Source organism: Oncorhynchus tshawytscha, linkage group LG28, assembly GCF_018296145.1.
Source record: "Oncorhynchus tshawytscha isolate Ot180627B linkage group LG28, Otsh_v2.0, whole genome shotgun sequence".
Classification (NCBI taxonomy): Eukaryota; Metazoa; Chordata; class Actinopteri; order Salmoniformes; family Salmonidae; genus Oncorhynchus; species Oncorhynchus tshawytscha.
In genome coordinates this window covers 43,429,284-43,445,310 of record NC_056456.1, presented here as the reverse complement: position 1 = coordinate 43,445,310, position 16,027 = coordinate 43,429,284, and positions in this window count along the sequence as shown.

Genomic DNA, 16,027 nt, shown 5'->3' with positions numbered 1-16,027 from the left:
GAGAGGTGGCTATGCTGTCGTCCCTGTCATGCAGAGAGGTGGCTATGCTGTCGTCCCTGTCATGCAGAGTGGTGACCAACGCTCCTGCCGGAGCGCTACTGGTACCTGCTTCACACTATAGAACCGTACCGTACTCTGCTGGCTCAGATATTTTTATTTTGTCCAATTGTCCTTTCCAGTATGGTTCCAGCAACTATGATTGTTGCATTACCAGGCTCGCCCAGTACAGCTCTACTCGGGTTAGTAGTGTGAAAAGGGGAAAGAGTTCTCCAGGGGTAGTGTTGACCAACTCTGCCCTAATAGTACCTTAACATTAGTATTGGGGATACAGTGATCTGATTCTAGATCTGTAGTTAAGGACAGCTTCTACCTGGAGAGCACCTGTGTGTTGGAATCACGTTGGCTCTATTCATGCCATTTCTATCTGCAACGTTTGACTACTGAATGTGGTGCAGGAAATATGGTGCCCCCCGCGCCCCCCAGACTAAATAACTTTTTTGCCCGCTTTGAGGACAATACAGTGCCACTGACACGGCCTGCAACGAAAACATGCGGTCTCTCCTTCACTGCAGCCGAAGTGAGTAAAACATTTAAACGTGTTAACCCTCGCAAGGCTGCAGGCCCAGATGGCATCCCCAGCCGCTCCCTCAGAGCATGCGCAGACCAGCTGGCTGGTGTGTTTACGGACATATTCAATCAATCCCTATACCAGTCTGCTGTTCCCACATGCTTCAAGAGGGCCACCATTGTTCCTGTTCCCAAGAAAGCTAAGGTAACTGAGCTAAACGACTACCGCCCTGTAGCACTCACTTCCGTCATCATGAAGTGCTTTGAGAGACTAGTCAAGGACCATATCACCTCCACCCTACCTGACACACTAGACCCACTCCAATTTGCTTACCGCCCAAATAGGTCCACAGACGATGCAATGTCAACCACACTGCCCTAACCCATCTGGACAAGAGGAATACCTATGTGAGAATGCTGTTCATCGACTACAGCTCGGCATTTAACACCATAGTGCCCTCCAAGCTCGTCATCAAGCTCGAGACCCTGGGTCTCGACCCCGCCCTGTGCAACTGGGTACTGGACTTCCTGACGGGCCGCCCCCAGGTGGTGAGGGTAGGCAACAACATCTCCTCCCCGCTGATCCTCAACACTGGGGCCCCACAAGGGTGCGTTCTGAGCCCTCTCCTGTACTCCCTGTTCACCCACGACTGCGTGGCCACGCACGCCTCCAACTCAATCATCAAGTTTACGGACGACACAACAGTGGTAGGCTTGATTACCAACAACGACGAGACGGCCTACAGGGAGGAGGTGAGGGCCCTCGGAGTGTGGTGTCAGCAAAATAACCTCACACTCAACGTCAACAAAACTAAGGAGATGATTGTGGACTTCAGGAAACAGCAGAGGGAACACCCCCCTATCCACATCGATGGAACAGTAGTGGAGAGGGTAGTAAGTTTTAAGTTCCTCGGCGTACACATCACAGACAAACTGAATTGGTCCACCCCCACAGACAGCATCGTGAAGAAGGCGCAGCAGCGCCTCTTCAACCTCAGGAGGCTGAAGAAATTCGGCTTATCACCAAATGCACTCACAAACTTCTACAGATGCACAATCGAGAGCATCCTGTCGGGCTGTATCACCGCCTGGTACCGCAACTGCTCCGCCCACAACCGTAAGGCTCTCCAGAGGGTAGTGAGGTCTGCACAACGCATCACCGGGGGCAAACTACCTGCCCTCCAGGACACCTACACCACCCGATGTCACAGGAAGGCCATAAAGATCATCAAGGACAACAACCACCGAGCCACTGCCTGTTCACCCTGCTATCATCCAGAAGGCGAGGTCAGTACAGGTGCATCAAAGCTGGGACCGAGAGACTGAAAAACAGCTTCTATCTCAAGGCCATCAGACTGTTAAACAGCCACCACTAACATTGAGTGGCTGCTGCCAACACACTGACTCAACTCCAGCCACTTTAATAATGGGAATTGATGGGAAATGATGTAAAATATATCACTAGCCACTTTAAACAATGCTACCTTATATAATGTTTACATACCCTACATTATTCATCTCATATGTTTATGTATATACTGTACTCTATATCATCTACTGCATCCTTATGTAATACATGTATCACTAGCCACTTTAACTATGCCACTTTGTTTACATACTCATCTCATATGTATATACTGCACTCAATACCATCTACTGTATCTTGCCTATGCCGCTCTGTACCATCACTCATTCATATATCCTTATGTACATATTCTTTATCCCCTTACACTTGTGTCTATAAGGTAGTAGTTTTGGAATTGTTAGCTAGATTACTTGTTGGTTATTACTGCATTGTCAGAACTAGAAGCACAAGCATTTCGCTACACTCGCACTAACATCTGCTAACCATGTGTATGTGACAAATAAAATTTGATTTGAAATCTTGTAATAAATAATGTGGTAATTGAGCAAGTTGAGGAGACTAAACTGCTTGGAGTAACCCTGGATTCTAAACTGTCATGGTAAAAACCTATTGACACAAAAGTAGCTAAGATGGGGAGAAGTATGTCTATGATAAGCCGCTGCCCTGCCTTATTTAACCGCACTATCAACAAGGCAGGTCCTACAGGCCCTAGTTTCTACCTTCTTAACAACACTATCAACAAGGAAGGTCCTACAGGCCCTAGTTTCTACCTTCTTAACAACACTATCAACAAGGAAGGTCCTACAGGCCCTAGTTTCTACCTTCTTAACAACACTATCAACAAGGCAGGTCCTATAGGCCCTAGTTTCTACCTTCTTAACAACACTATCAACAAGGCAGGTCCTACAGGCCCTGTTTTGTCTCATCTGGACTACTGTTCAGTCAGGTGCCACAAAAATGTGAAAATTACAATTGGTTCAGGACAGTATGGCTGGCCCTTGGATGTACACAGAGAGCTAACATTAATAATATGCATGTCAATCTCTCCTGGCTCAAAGTGGAGGAGAGATTGACTTCATCACTACTTGTATCTGTGAGAGGTATTGACATGTTGAATGCACCGAGCTGTTTGTTTAAACCAATAGCACACAGCTCAGACACCCATACATACCCCACAAGACATGCCACCAGAGGTCTCTTCACAGTCCCCAAGTCCAGAACAGACTATGGGAGGTGCACAGTACTACATAGAGCCATGACTACATGGAACTCTATTCCACAGTACTACATAGAGCCATGACTACATGGAACTCTATTCCACAGTACTACATAGAGCCATGACTACATGGAACTCTATTCCACAGTACTACATAGAGACATGACTACATGGAACTCTATTCCACAGTACTACATAGAGCCATGACTACATGGAACTCTATTCCACAGTACTACATAGAGCCATGACTACATGGAACTCTATTCCACAGTACTACATAGAGACATGACTACATGGAACTCTATTCCACAGTACTACATAGAGCCATGACTACATGGAACTCTATTCCACAGTACTACATAGAGCCATGACTACATGGAACTCTATTCCACAGTACTACATTGAGCCATGACTACATGGAACTCTATTCCACAGTACTACATAGAGACATGACTACATGGAACTCTATTCCACAGTACTACATAGAGACATGACTACATGGAACTCTATTCCACAGTACTACATAGAGCCATGACTACATGGAACTCTATTCCACAGTACTACATAGAGCCATGACTACATGGAACTCTATTCCACAGTACTACATAGAGCCATGACTACATGGAACTCTATTCCACAGTACTACATAGAGCCATGACTACATGGAACTCTATTCCACTGTACTACATAGAGCCATGACTACATGGAACTCTATTCCACATCAGGTAACTGATGCAGCAGTAGAATTAGATTTAAAAAAAACAGATTAAAAAACACCTGAATGAACAGCGGGGACTGTGAATCAACACAAACACACACACATGGATTTTGTTCTGTATATATGTGGTAGTGGTGGAGTAGGGGCCTGAGGGCACACAGTCAATGTATTGTCATGTTTTTAACATTGTATGCCTTGATTTTACTGGACCCCGGGAAGAGTCAAGGCAGCAGCTAATGGGAATCCATAATAAATACCAACAGCAAAGCACCATCACACCTCCTCCTCCATGCTTCACGGTGGGAACCACACATGCAGAGATCATCCGTTCACCTACTCAAATTTGGACTCACCAGATTTCCACCGGGCTAATGTCCAATCGTGTTTCTTGGCCCAATCACGTCTCTTCTTCTTATTGGTGTCCTTTAGTAGTGGTTTCTTTGCAGCAATTCAACCATGAAGGCCTGATTCTCACAGTCTCCTCTGAATAGTTGATGTTGAGATGTGTCTGTTACGTGAACTCTTAAGCATTTATTTGGGCTGCAATTTCCGAGGCTGGTAACTCTAAGGAACTTATCCTCTGCAGCAGAGGTAACTCTGGGTCTTCCTTTCCTGTGGCGGTCCCCATGAGAGCCAGTTTCATCATAACGCTTGATTGATTTTGCGGCTGCACTTGAAGGAACTTTCAAAGTTCTAGAAATGTTCAGGCTTGACTGACCTTCATGTCTTAAAGTGATGATGGACTGTCATTTCCCTTTGCTTATTTGAGCTGTTTTTGCCATAATATGGACTTCGTCTTTAAGCAAATAGGGATACTTTCTGTATACCATCCCAACCTTGTCACAACACACCTGATTGGCTCAAACACATTAAGAAGGAAATAAATTCCACAAATGAACTTAACAATGCACACCTGTTAATTTAAATGCATTCCAGGTGACTTGAAGCTGGTTGAGAGAATGCCAAGAGTGTGCAAAGCTGTCATCAAGGCAAAGGGTGGCTATTTTGAAGAATCTCAAATATACATTTTTTTTTTTTTGTCTTTTTGGTTACTACATGATTCCATATGTGTTATTTCATAGTTTAGATGTCTTCATTATTCTTCTACAATAAAGGAAAAACCCTTGAATGAGTAGTTGTGTCCAAACGTTTGACTGGTACTGTATGACCACTCAGCTGGGCAGTGCAACAAAACTATGGTCTGTAGGACATGTCTGGTTGACCGAGATGTCAAGAAGGCAGAGCAACGCCCTATTATGGACAGACCTCTTACCATTTTAGCAACAGTTGAGTCTTTGTTTTGATCTGGACAGTTTGCTATCTAGGGTTACACCCAGCAGTTTAGTCTTTGTTTTGATCTGGACAGTTTGCTATCTAGGGTTACACCCAGCAGTTTAGTCTTTGTTTTGATCTGGACAGTTTGCTATCTAGGGTTACACCCAGCAGTTTAGTCTTTGTTTTGATCTGGACAGTTTGCTATCTAGGGTTACACCCAGCAGTTTAGTCTTTGTTTTGATCTGGACAGTTTGCTATCTAGGGTTACACCCAGCAGTTTAGTCTTTGTTTTGATCTTGACAGTTTGCTATCTAGGGTTACACCCAGCAGTTTAGTCTTTGTTTTGATCTGGACAGTTTGCTATCTAGGGTTACACCCAGCAGTTTAGTCTTTGTTTTGATCTGGACAGTTTGCTATCTAGGGTTACACCCAGCAGTTTAGTCTTTGTTTTGATCTTGACAGTTTGCTATCTAGGGTTACACCCAGCAGTTTAGTCTTTGTTTTGATCTTGACAGTTTGCTATCTAGGGTTACACCCAGCAGTTGAGTCTTTGTTTTGATCTTGACAGTTTGCTATCTAGGGTTACACCCAGCAGTTTAGTCTTTGTTTTGATCTGGACAGTTTGCTATCTAGGGTTACACCCAACAGTTTAGTCTTTGTTTTGATCTGGACAGTTTGCTATCTAGGGTTACACCCAGCAGTTGAGTCTTTGTTTTGATCTGGACAGTTTGCTATCTACCTGGTTACACCCAGCAGTTGAGTCTTTGTTTTGATCTGGACAGTTTGCTATCTAGGTTACACCCAGCAGTTTAGTCTTTGTTTTGATCTTGACAGTTTGCTATCTAGGGTTACACCCAGCAGTTGAGTCTTTGTTTTGATCTTGACAGTTTGCTATCTAGGGTTACACCCAGCAGTTTAGTCTTTGTTTTGATCTGGACAGTTTGCTATCAGGGTTACACCCAACAGTTTAGTCTTTGTTTTGATCTGGACAGTTTGCTATCTAGGGTTACACCCAGCAGTTGAGTCTTTGTTTTGATCTGGACAGTTTGCTATCTAGGGTTACACCCAGCAGTTGAGTCTTTGTTTTGATCTGGACAGTTTGCTATCTAGGGTTACACCCAGCAGTTGAGTCTTTGTTTTGATCTGGACAGTTTGCTATCTAGGGTTACACCCAGCAGTTGAGTCTTTGTTTTGATCTGGACAGTTTGCTATCTAGGGTTACACCCAGCAGTTTAGTCTTTGTTTTGATCTGGACAGTTTGCTATCTAGGGTTACACCCAGCAGTTTAGTCTTTGTTTTGATCTGGACAGTTTGCTATCTAGGGTTACACCCAGCAGTTGAGTCTTTGTTTTGATCTTGACAGTTTGCTATCTAGGGTTACACCCAGCAGTTTAGTCTCCTAAATTTGCTCAATCGCCACATTTGTTAAGTGTTGCAGTCATTTCAGTTGCTGACGTATATAGTGTTGATTCATCCGCATACATAGACACACTGGCTTTACTCAAAGCCAGTGGCAATTCATTAGTAAATATTGAAAAAAGTAAGGGGCCTTGAAAGCTGCCCTGGGGAATTCCTGATGCTACCTGGATTATGTTTGAGAGGCTTCCATTAAAGAACACCCTCTGTGTTCTGTTAGACAGGTAACTCTTTATCCACAATATAGCAGGGGGTGTAAAGCCATTACACATACATTTTTCCAGCAGCAGACTATGATCGATAATGTCAAAAGCCGCACTGAAGTCCAATAAAACAGCCCCCCAATCTTTTTATCATCAATTTCTCTCAGCCAATCATCAGTCATTTGTGTAAGTGGGCGGCAGGGTAGCCTAGTGGTTAGAGTGTTTGACTAGTAACTGAAAGGTTGCAAGATCGAATCCCCGAAATGACGAGGTAACAATCTGCCGTTCTGCCCCTGAATGAGGCAGTTAAACCACTGTTCCCAAGCCGTCATTGAAAGTAAGAATTTGTTCTTAACTGACTTGACTAGTTAAATAAAGGTAAAATTTAATTTAAAAAAAATGTTGCGCTTGTTTACTAAGGGTTGGTATTAGGCTGATTGGTCGGCTATTTGAGCCAGTAAAGCCAGTACACTATATACACTATATAACCTATAGAGACACTATATACACTACAGAGACACTATATACACTACAGAGACACTATATACACTATAGAGACACAATATACACTATAGAGACACTATATACACTACAGAGACACTATACACACTATATAGACACTAGAGACACTATATACACTATAGGGACACTATATACACTATAGAGACACTATATACACTACAGAGACACTATACACACCACAGAGACACTATATACACTATAGAGACACTATATACACTAGAGACACTATATACACTACATAGACACTATATACACACTACAGAGACACAATACACACTACAGAGACACTATATACACACTATAGAGACACTATATACACTACAGAGACACTATATAGACTATATACACAATATAGACACTATACACACTATAGGGACACTATATACACTATAGAGCCACTATATACCCTATAGAGACACTATATACACACTACAGAGACTATACACACTACAGACACTATATACACTACAGAGACACTATATAGACTATATACACTATAGAGACACTATACACACTACAGAGACTATATACACTATAGAGACACTATATACACACTACAGAGACTATATACACTACAGAGACACTATATACACACTATAGAGACACTATATACACTACAGAGACACTATATAGACTATATACACAATAGAGACACTATACACACTATAGAGCCACTATATACCCTATAGAGACACTATATACACACTACAGAGACTATATACACTACAGAGACTATATACACTACATAGACACTATAGAGACACTATATAGACTATGTACACAATAGAGACCCTATACACACTATAGAGACACTATATACACTATATAGCCACTATATACCCTATAGAGACACTATATACACACTACAGAGACACTATACACACTACAGAGACACTATACACACTACAGAAACACTATATACACTATATACACTATAGAGACACTATATACACTATATACACTACAGAGAAACTATATACACACTACAGAGACACTATATACACAAAATAGATACTATATACACTATAGAGACACTATATATACACTATATACACTATATGCACACTAAAGAGACACTATATACACTACATAGACACTATAAACACTATAGAGATACTATATACACTACAGAGACACTATATACACTATATACACTACAGAGACACTATACACACTACATAGATACTATACACACTACAGAGACACTATAGATGATAGACACACTAGAGACATTATATACACTATAGAGAAACTATACACTACAGAGATACTATACACACTACAGAGACACTATACACACTATATACACTATAGAGACACTATATACACTACAGAGATACTATATACACTACAGAGATACTATACACACTACAGAGACACTATACACACTATATACACTATAGAGACACTATATACACTACAGAGATACTATATACACTACAGAGATACTATACACACTACAGAGACACTATATACACTATAGAGACGTTATATACACTATAGAGAAACTATATACACCACAGAGACACTATATACACTATAGAGACACTATATACACTACAGAGACACTATATACACTATAGAGACACTATATACACTACAGAGACACTATATACACTACAGAGACACTATATACACTATAGAGATACTATACACACTACAGAGACACTATATACACTATAGAGACGTTATATACACACTACAGAGACACTATAGATGAGACACACTATACACACTATAGAGATGTTATATAGACTATAGAGACACTATATACACCACAGAGACACTATAGAGACACTATATACACTACAGAGAAACTATAGAGACACTATATACACTACAGAGACACTATAGAGACACTTTATAGACACAATATACACCACAGAGAAACTATAGAGACACCATATACACTACAGAGATACAATATAAACACTACATACACTATACACAATATAGAGACGCTAAATACACTATACAGATACTATAGAGACAGTGTACGCTCCATACACACTAGAGAGCCACTATAAAGACTAGACACACGAGAGAGACAATATAGACTAGAAACACTACAGAGACGAGATACTCCATTGAAACACAGACACACTATAGTAACCATAGAGACTAGACACACTATAGTAACCATAGAGACTAGACACACTATAGTAACCATAGAGACTAGACACACTATAGTAACCATATAGACTAGACACACTATAGTAACCATAGAGACCAGACACACTATAGTAACCATAGAGACCAGACACACTATAGTAACCATAGAGACCAGACACACTATAGTAACCATAGAGACTAGACACACTATAGTAACCATAGAGACTAGACACACTATAGTAACCATATAGACTAGACACACTATAGTAACCATAGAGACCAGACACACTATAGTAACCATAGAGACCAGACACACTATAGTAACCATAGAGACCAGACACACTATAGTAACCATAGAGACTAGACACACTATAGTAACCATAGAGACTAGACACACTATAGTAACCAAAGAGACTAGACACACTATAGTAACCATAGAGACTAGACACACTATAGTAACCATAGAGACTAGACACACTATAGTAATCATAGAGACTAGACACACTATAGTAACCATAGAGACTACACACTGTAGTAACCATAGAGACTAGACTTCTATAATAACCAGAGACTAGACACTATAATAACCAGAGACTAGACACACTATAGTAACCATAGAGACTAGACACACTATAGTAATCATAGAGACTAGACACACTATAGTAACCATAGAGACTAGACACACTATAGTAACCATAGAGACTAGACACACTATAGTAATCATAGAGACTAGACACACTATAGTAACCATAGAGACTAGACACACTATAGTAACCATAGAGACTAGACACACTATAGTAACCATAGAGACTAGACACACTATAGTAACCATAGAGACTAGACACACTATAGTAACCATAGAGACTAGACACACTATAGAGAATAGAAACAATATAGAGACTAGAGACACTATAGAGACTAGACACACTATAGAGACTAGACACACTATAGAGACACTATAGTAACTATAGAGACTAGTCAAACTATACGCACTATAGAGACTACACCCACTATAGAGACTACAACCCACTATACGCAGTATAGAGACTACACCCACTATACGCAGTATAGAGACTACACCCACTATAGAGACTACACCCACTATACGCAGTATAGAGACTACACCCACTATAGAGACTACACCCACTATACACAGTAGAGACTACACCCACTATAGAGACTACACCCACTATACACAGTATAGAGACTACACCCACTATAGAGACTACACCCACTACACCCAGTATAGAGACTACACCCACTATACACAGTATAGAGACTACACCCACTAGTAGAGACTACACCCACTATACGCAGTATAGAGACTACACCCACTATACGCAGTATAGAGACTACACCCACTATACACAGTATAGAGACTACACCCACTATAGAGACTACACCCACTATACACAGTAGAGACTACACCCACTATAGAGACTACACCCACTATACGCAGTATAGAGACTACACCCACTATACGCAGTATAGAGACTACACCCACTATACACAGTATAGAGACTACACCCACTATAGAGACTACACCCACTATACACAGTATAGAGACTACACCCACTATACACAGTATAGAGACTACACCCACTATACACAGTAGAGACTACACCCACTATACGCAGTATAGAGACTACACCCACTATACGCAGTATAGAGACTACACCCACTATACACAGTATAGAGACTACACCCACTATAGAGACTACACCCACTATACACAGTATAGAGACTACACCCACTATAGAGACTACACCCACTATACACAGTATAGAGACTACACCCACTATAGAGACTACACCCACTATACACAGTATAGAGACTACACCCACTATACACAGTATAGAGACTACACCCACTATAGAGACTACACCCACTATACACAGTATAGAGACTACACCCACTATAGAGACTACACCCACTATACGCAGTATAGAGACTACACCCACTATACACAGTATAGAGACTACACACACCACTAGAGTCTATACACACTATAGAGACTAGAGACACTATACGCAGTATAGAGACTAGACGCACTACAGAGACTAGACGCACTACAGAGACTAGACGCACTACAGAGACTAGACGCACTACAGAGACTAGACGCACTAGAGACTAGACACACTATAGAGACTAAACACATTGTATAGACTAGAGACACTATAGAGACTAAACACATTGTATAGACTAGAGACACTAGAGACTAAACACATTGTATAGACTAGACACACTATAGAGACTAGAGCCTAGACACACTATAGAGACTAGAGACTAGACACACTATAGAGACTAGACACACTATAGAGACTAGCCACACTATAGAGACTAGCCCACTATAGAGACTAGCCAGACTATAGAGACTACACCCACTATACACAGAGACTAGACACACTATAGAGACTAGCCACACTATAGAGACTAGATACACTATAGAGACTAGATACACTATATAGACTAGAGACAGTATATAGAGACTAGAGACTAGACACACTATAGAGACACTATATAGACTAGAGACACTATATAGACTAGAGACACTATATAGACTAGACACACTATAGAGACTAGAGACTAGCCACACTATAGAGACTAGATACACTATAGAGACTAGACACACCAGAGAGACTAGAGACTAGACACTAGACTAGACACACTATAGAGACTAAAGAGACTAGACACACTAGAGACTAGACACACTACAGAGACTAAACACATGATATAGACTAGAGACACTATAGAGACTAGACACACTATGTAGACTAGAGACACTATAGAGACTAGACACTAGAATAGAGACACTATAGAGACTAAAGAGACTAGACACACTAGAGACTAGACACACTATAGAGACTAAACACATTATATAGACTAGAGACACTATAGAGACTAAACACATTATATAGACTAGACACACTATAGAGACTAGAGACACTATAGAGACTAGACACACTATAGAGACTAGACACACTATAGAGACTAGAGACACTACAGAGACTAGACACACTACAGAGACTAGACACACTATATAGACTAGACATACTATATAGACTAGACACACTATGTACAGACAAGATACACTATAGAGACTAGACCACTATAGAGAGACTAGAGACTAGACACACTATAGAGACGAGACACACTATAGAGACAAGACACATTGTATAGACTAGACACACTAGAGAGACTAGAGACTAGACACACTATAGAGACGAGACACACTATAGAGACAAGATACACTATAGAGACTAGAGACACTATAGAGACAAGAAACACTATAGAGACAAGAAACACTATAGAGACTAAAGAGACAAGAAACACTATAGAGACTAAAGAGACAAGACACACTATATAGACTAGAGACTAGACACACTAAAAAGACAATACACACTATAGAGACAATACACACGATATAGACTAGACACACTATATAGACTAGACACACTATAGAGACTAGAGACACTATAGAGACTAGAGACACTATATAGACTAGAGACACTATATAGACTAGAGACACTATAGAGACTAGAGACACTAGAGAGACTAGACACACTATATAGACTAGAGACACTATATAGACTAGACACACTATAGAGACTAGACCACTATATATAGAGACTACACCCACTATAGACAGAGACACTACAGAGACTAGAGACTAGACACACTATACAGTATAGAGACTAGACACACTATAGAGACTAGACACACTATACAGTATAGAGACAATACACACTATAGAGACTAGACACACTATAGAGACAGACACTAGACTAGAGACACTATAGAGACTACAAGAGACAAGACACACTGTAGAGACTAGACACACTATAGAGACTAGACCCACTATAGAGACTAGACACACTATATAGACTACACACTATAGAGACTAGAGACACTATAGAGACTAGAGACACTATATAGACTAGAGACACTATATAGACTAGACTACACCCACACTATAGAGACTAGAGACACTATAGAGACTACACCCACTATATAGACTAGAGAGACACTATAGAGACTAGACTACACTATAGACTAGAGACACCATATAGAGACACACCCACTAGACTAGACACTATAGAGACTACACACACTATAGAGACTAGAGACACTATAGAGACTAGACCCACACTATAGAGACTAGACACACTATAGAGACTACACACACTATATAGACTAGACACTATAGAGACTAGACCCACTATAGAGAGACCCAGAGACACTATAGAGACTAGAGACACTATAGAGACTACAGACACTATATATAGAGACTAGAGACACTATAGAGACTACACCCACTATACACAGTATAGAGACTAGACACACTATATAGACTAGAGACAGTATAGAGACTACACACACTATAGAGAGACTAGAGACTACACACTATATAGACTAGACACACTATAGAGACTAGACACTATAGACTAGACACACTATACAGAGTAGAGACTACACCCACTATATAGATAGAGACTACACCCACTAGACACACTATAGAGACTACACCCACTATAGCAGACTAGACACACTATAGACACTAGAGACTACCCAGAGACACTATATAGAGACTAGACACACTATAGAGACTAGAGACTAGACACACTATAGAGACTAGAGACTAGACACACTATAGAGACTACACACACTATATAGACTAGAGAGACACTATAGAGACTAGAGACACTACTAGAGACTAGAGACACACTATAGAGACTAGACACACTATACACAGACTAGAGACTACACCACTAGAGACTAGAGACACTATAGAGACTAGACACACTATACGCAGATAGACTAGACACTATAGAGACTACACACACTATAGAGACTAGACACACTATAGAGACTAGACACACTATAGAGACTACACACACACACTATAGAGACTAGACACACTATAGAGACTAGACACACTATAGAGACTAGACACACTATAGAGACTAGACACACTATATAGACTAGACACACTATATAGACTAGACACACTATAGAGACTAGAGACACTAGACTAGACACTATAGAGACTAGACCCACTAGAGACACACTATAGAGACTAGAGACTAGACACACTATAGAGACTAGAGACACTATATAGACTAGACACTATAGAGACTAGACCCACTATATAGACTAGAGACACTATAGAGACTAGACCCACTATAGAGACTAGACACTATAGAGACTAGACACTATAGAGACTAGACACACTATAGAGACTAGACACACTATATAGACTAAACACATTATATAGACTAGAGACACTATAGAGACTAAACACATTGTATAGACTAGACACACTATAGAGACTAGAGACACTATAGAGACTAGACACACTATAGAGACTAGACACACTATAGAGACTAGAGACACTACAGAGACTAGACACACTACAGAGACTAGACACACTATATAGACTAGACATACTATATAGACTAGACACATTGTATAGACAAGATACACTATAGAGACTAGACACATTGTATAGACAAGATACACTATAGAGACTAGACACACTAGAGAGACTAGAGACTAGACACACTATAGAGACGAGACACACTATAGAGACAAGACACATTGTATAGACTAGACACACTAGAGAGACTAGAGACTAGACACACTATAGAGACGAGACACACTATAGAGACTAGACACACTATAGACTAGACACACTATAGAGACTAGACACACTATATAGACTAGACACACTGTATAGACTAGAGACACTATAGAGACTAGAGACACACTATAGACTAGACACACTATAGAGACTAGACACACTATAGACTAGAGACACTATAGAGACACTATAGACTAGACACACTATAGAGACTAGAGACTAGACACACTGTATAGACTAGAGACACTATAGAGACTAGAGACACTATAGAGACTAGAGACACACTATAGAGACTAGACACACTATAGACTAGACACACTATAGACTAGACACACTATAGAGACTAGAGACACTATAGACTAGAGACACTATATAGACTAGACACACTATAGAGACTAGACACACTATAGAGACTAGACACACTATACACTATAGAGACTAGACACACTATAGAGACTAGACACACTATATAGACTAGACACACACATATAGAGACTAGACACTATAGAGACTACAGACACTATAGAGACTAGAGACTAGAGACACTATAGAGACTAGACACACTATAGAGACTAGACACACTATAGAGACTAGAGACTAGACACCATATAGACTAGAGACTAGACACACTGTATAGACTAGAGACACTATAGAGACTAGACACACTATAGAGACTAGAGACACTATATAGACTAGACACTATAGAGACTAGACACACTATAGAGACTAGACACACTATAGAGACTAGACACACTATAGAGACTAGAGACTAGACACACTAGAGACTAGAGACTAGACACACTATATAGACTAGACACACTATATAGACTAGAGACACTACATAGACTAGACACACTATAGAGACTAGACACACTATAGACTAGACACACTATAGACTAGACACACTATAGACTAGACACACTATAGACTAGACACACTATAGAGATAGAGACTAGACACACTATAGAGACTAGAGCCTAGACACACTATA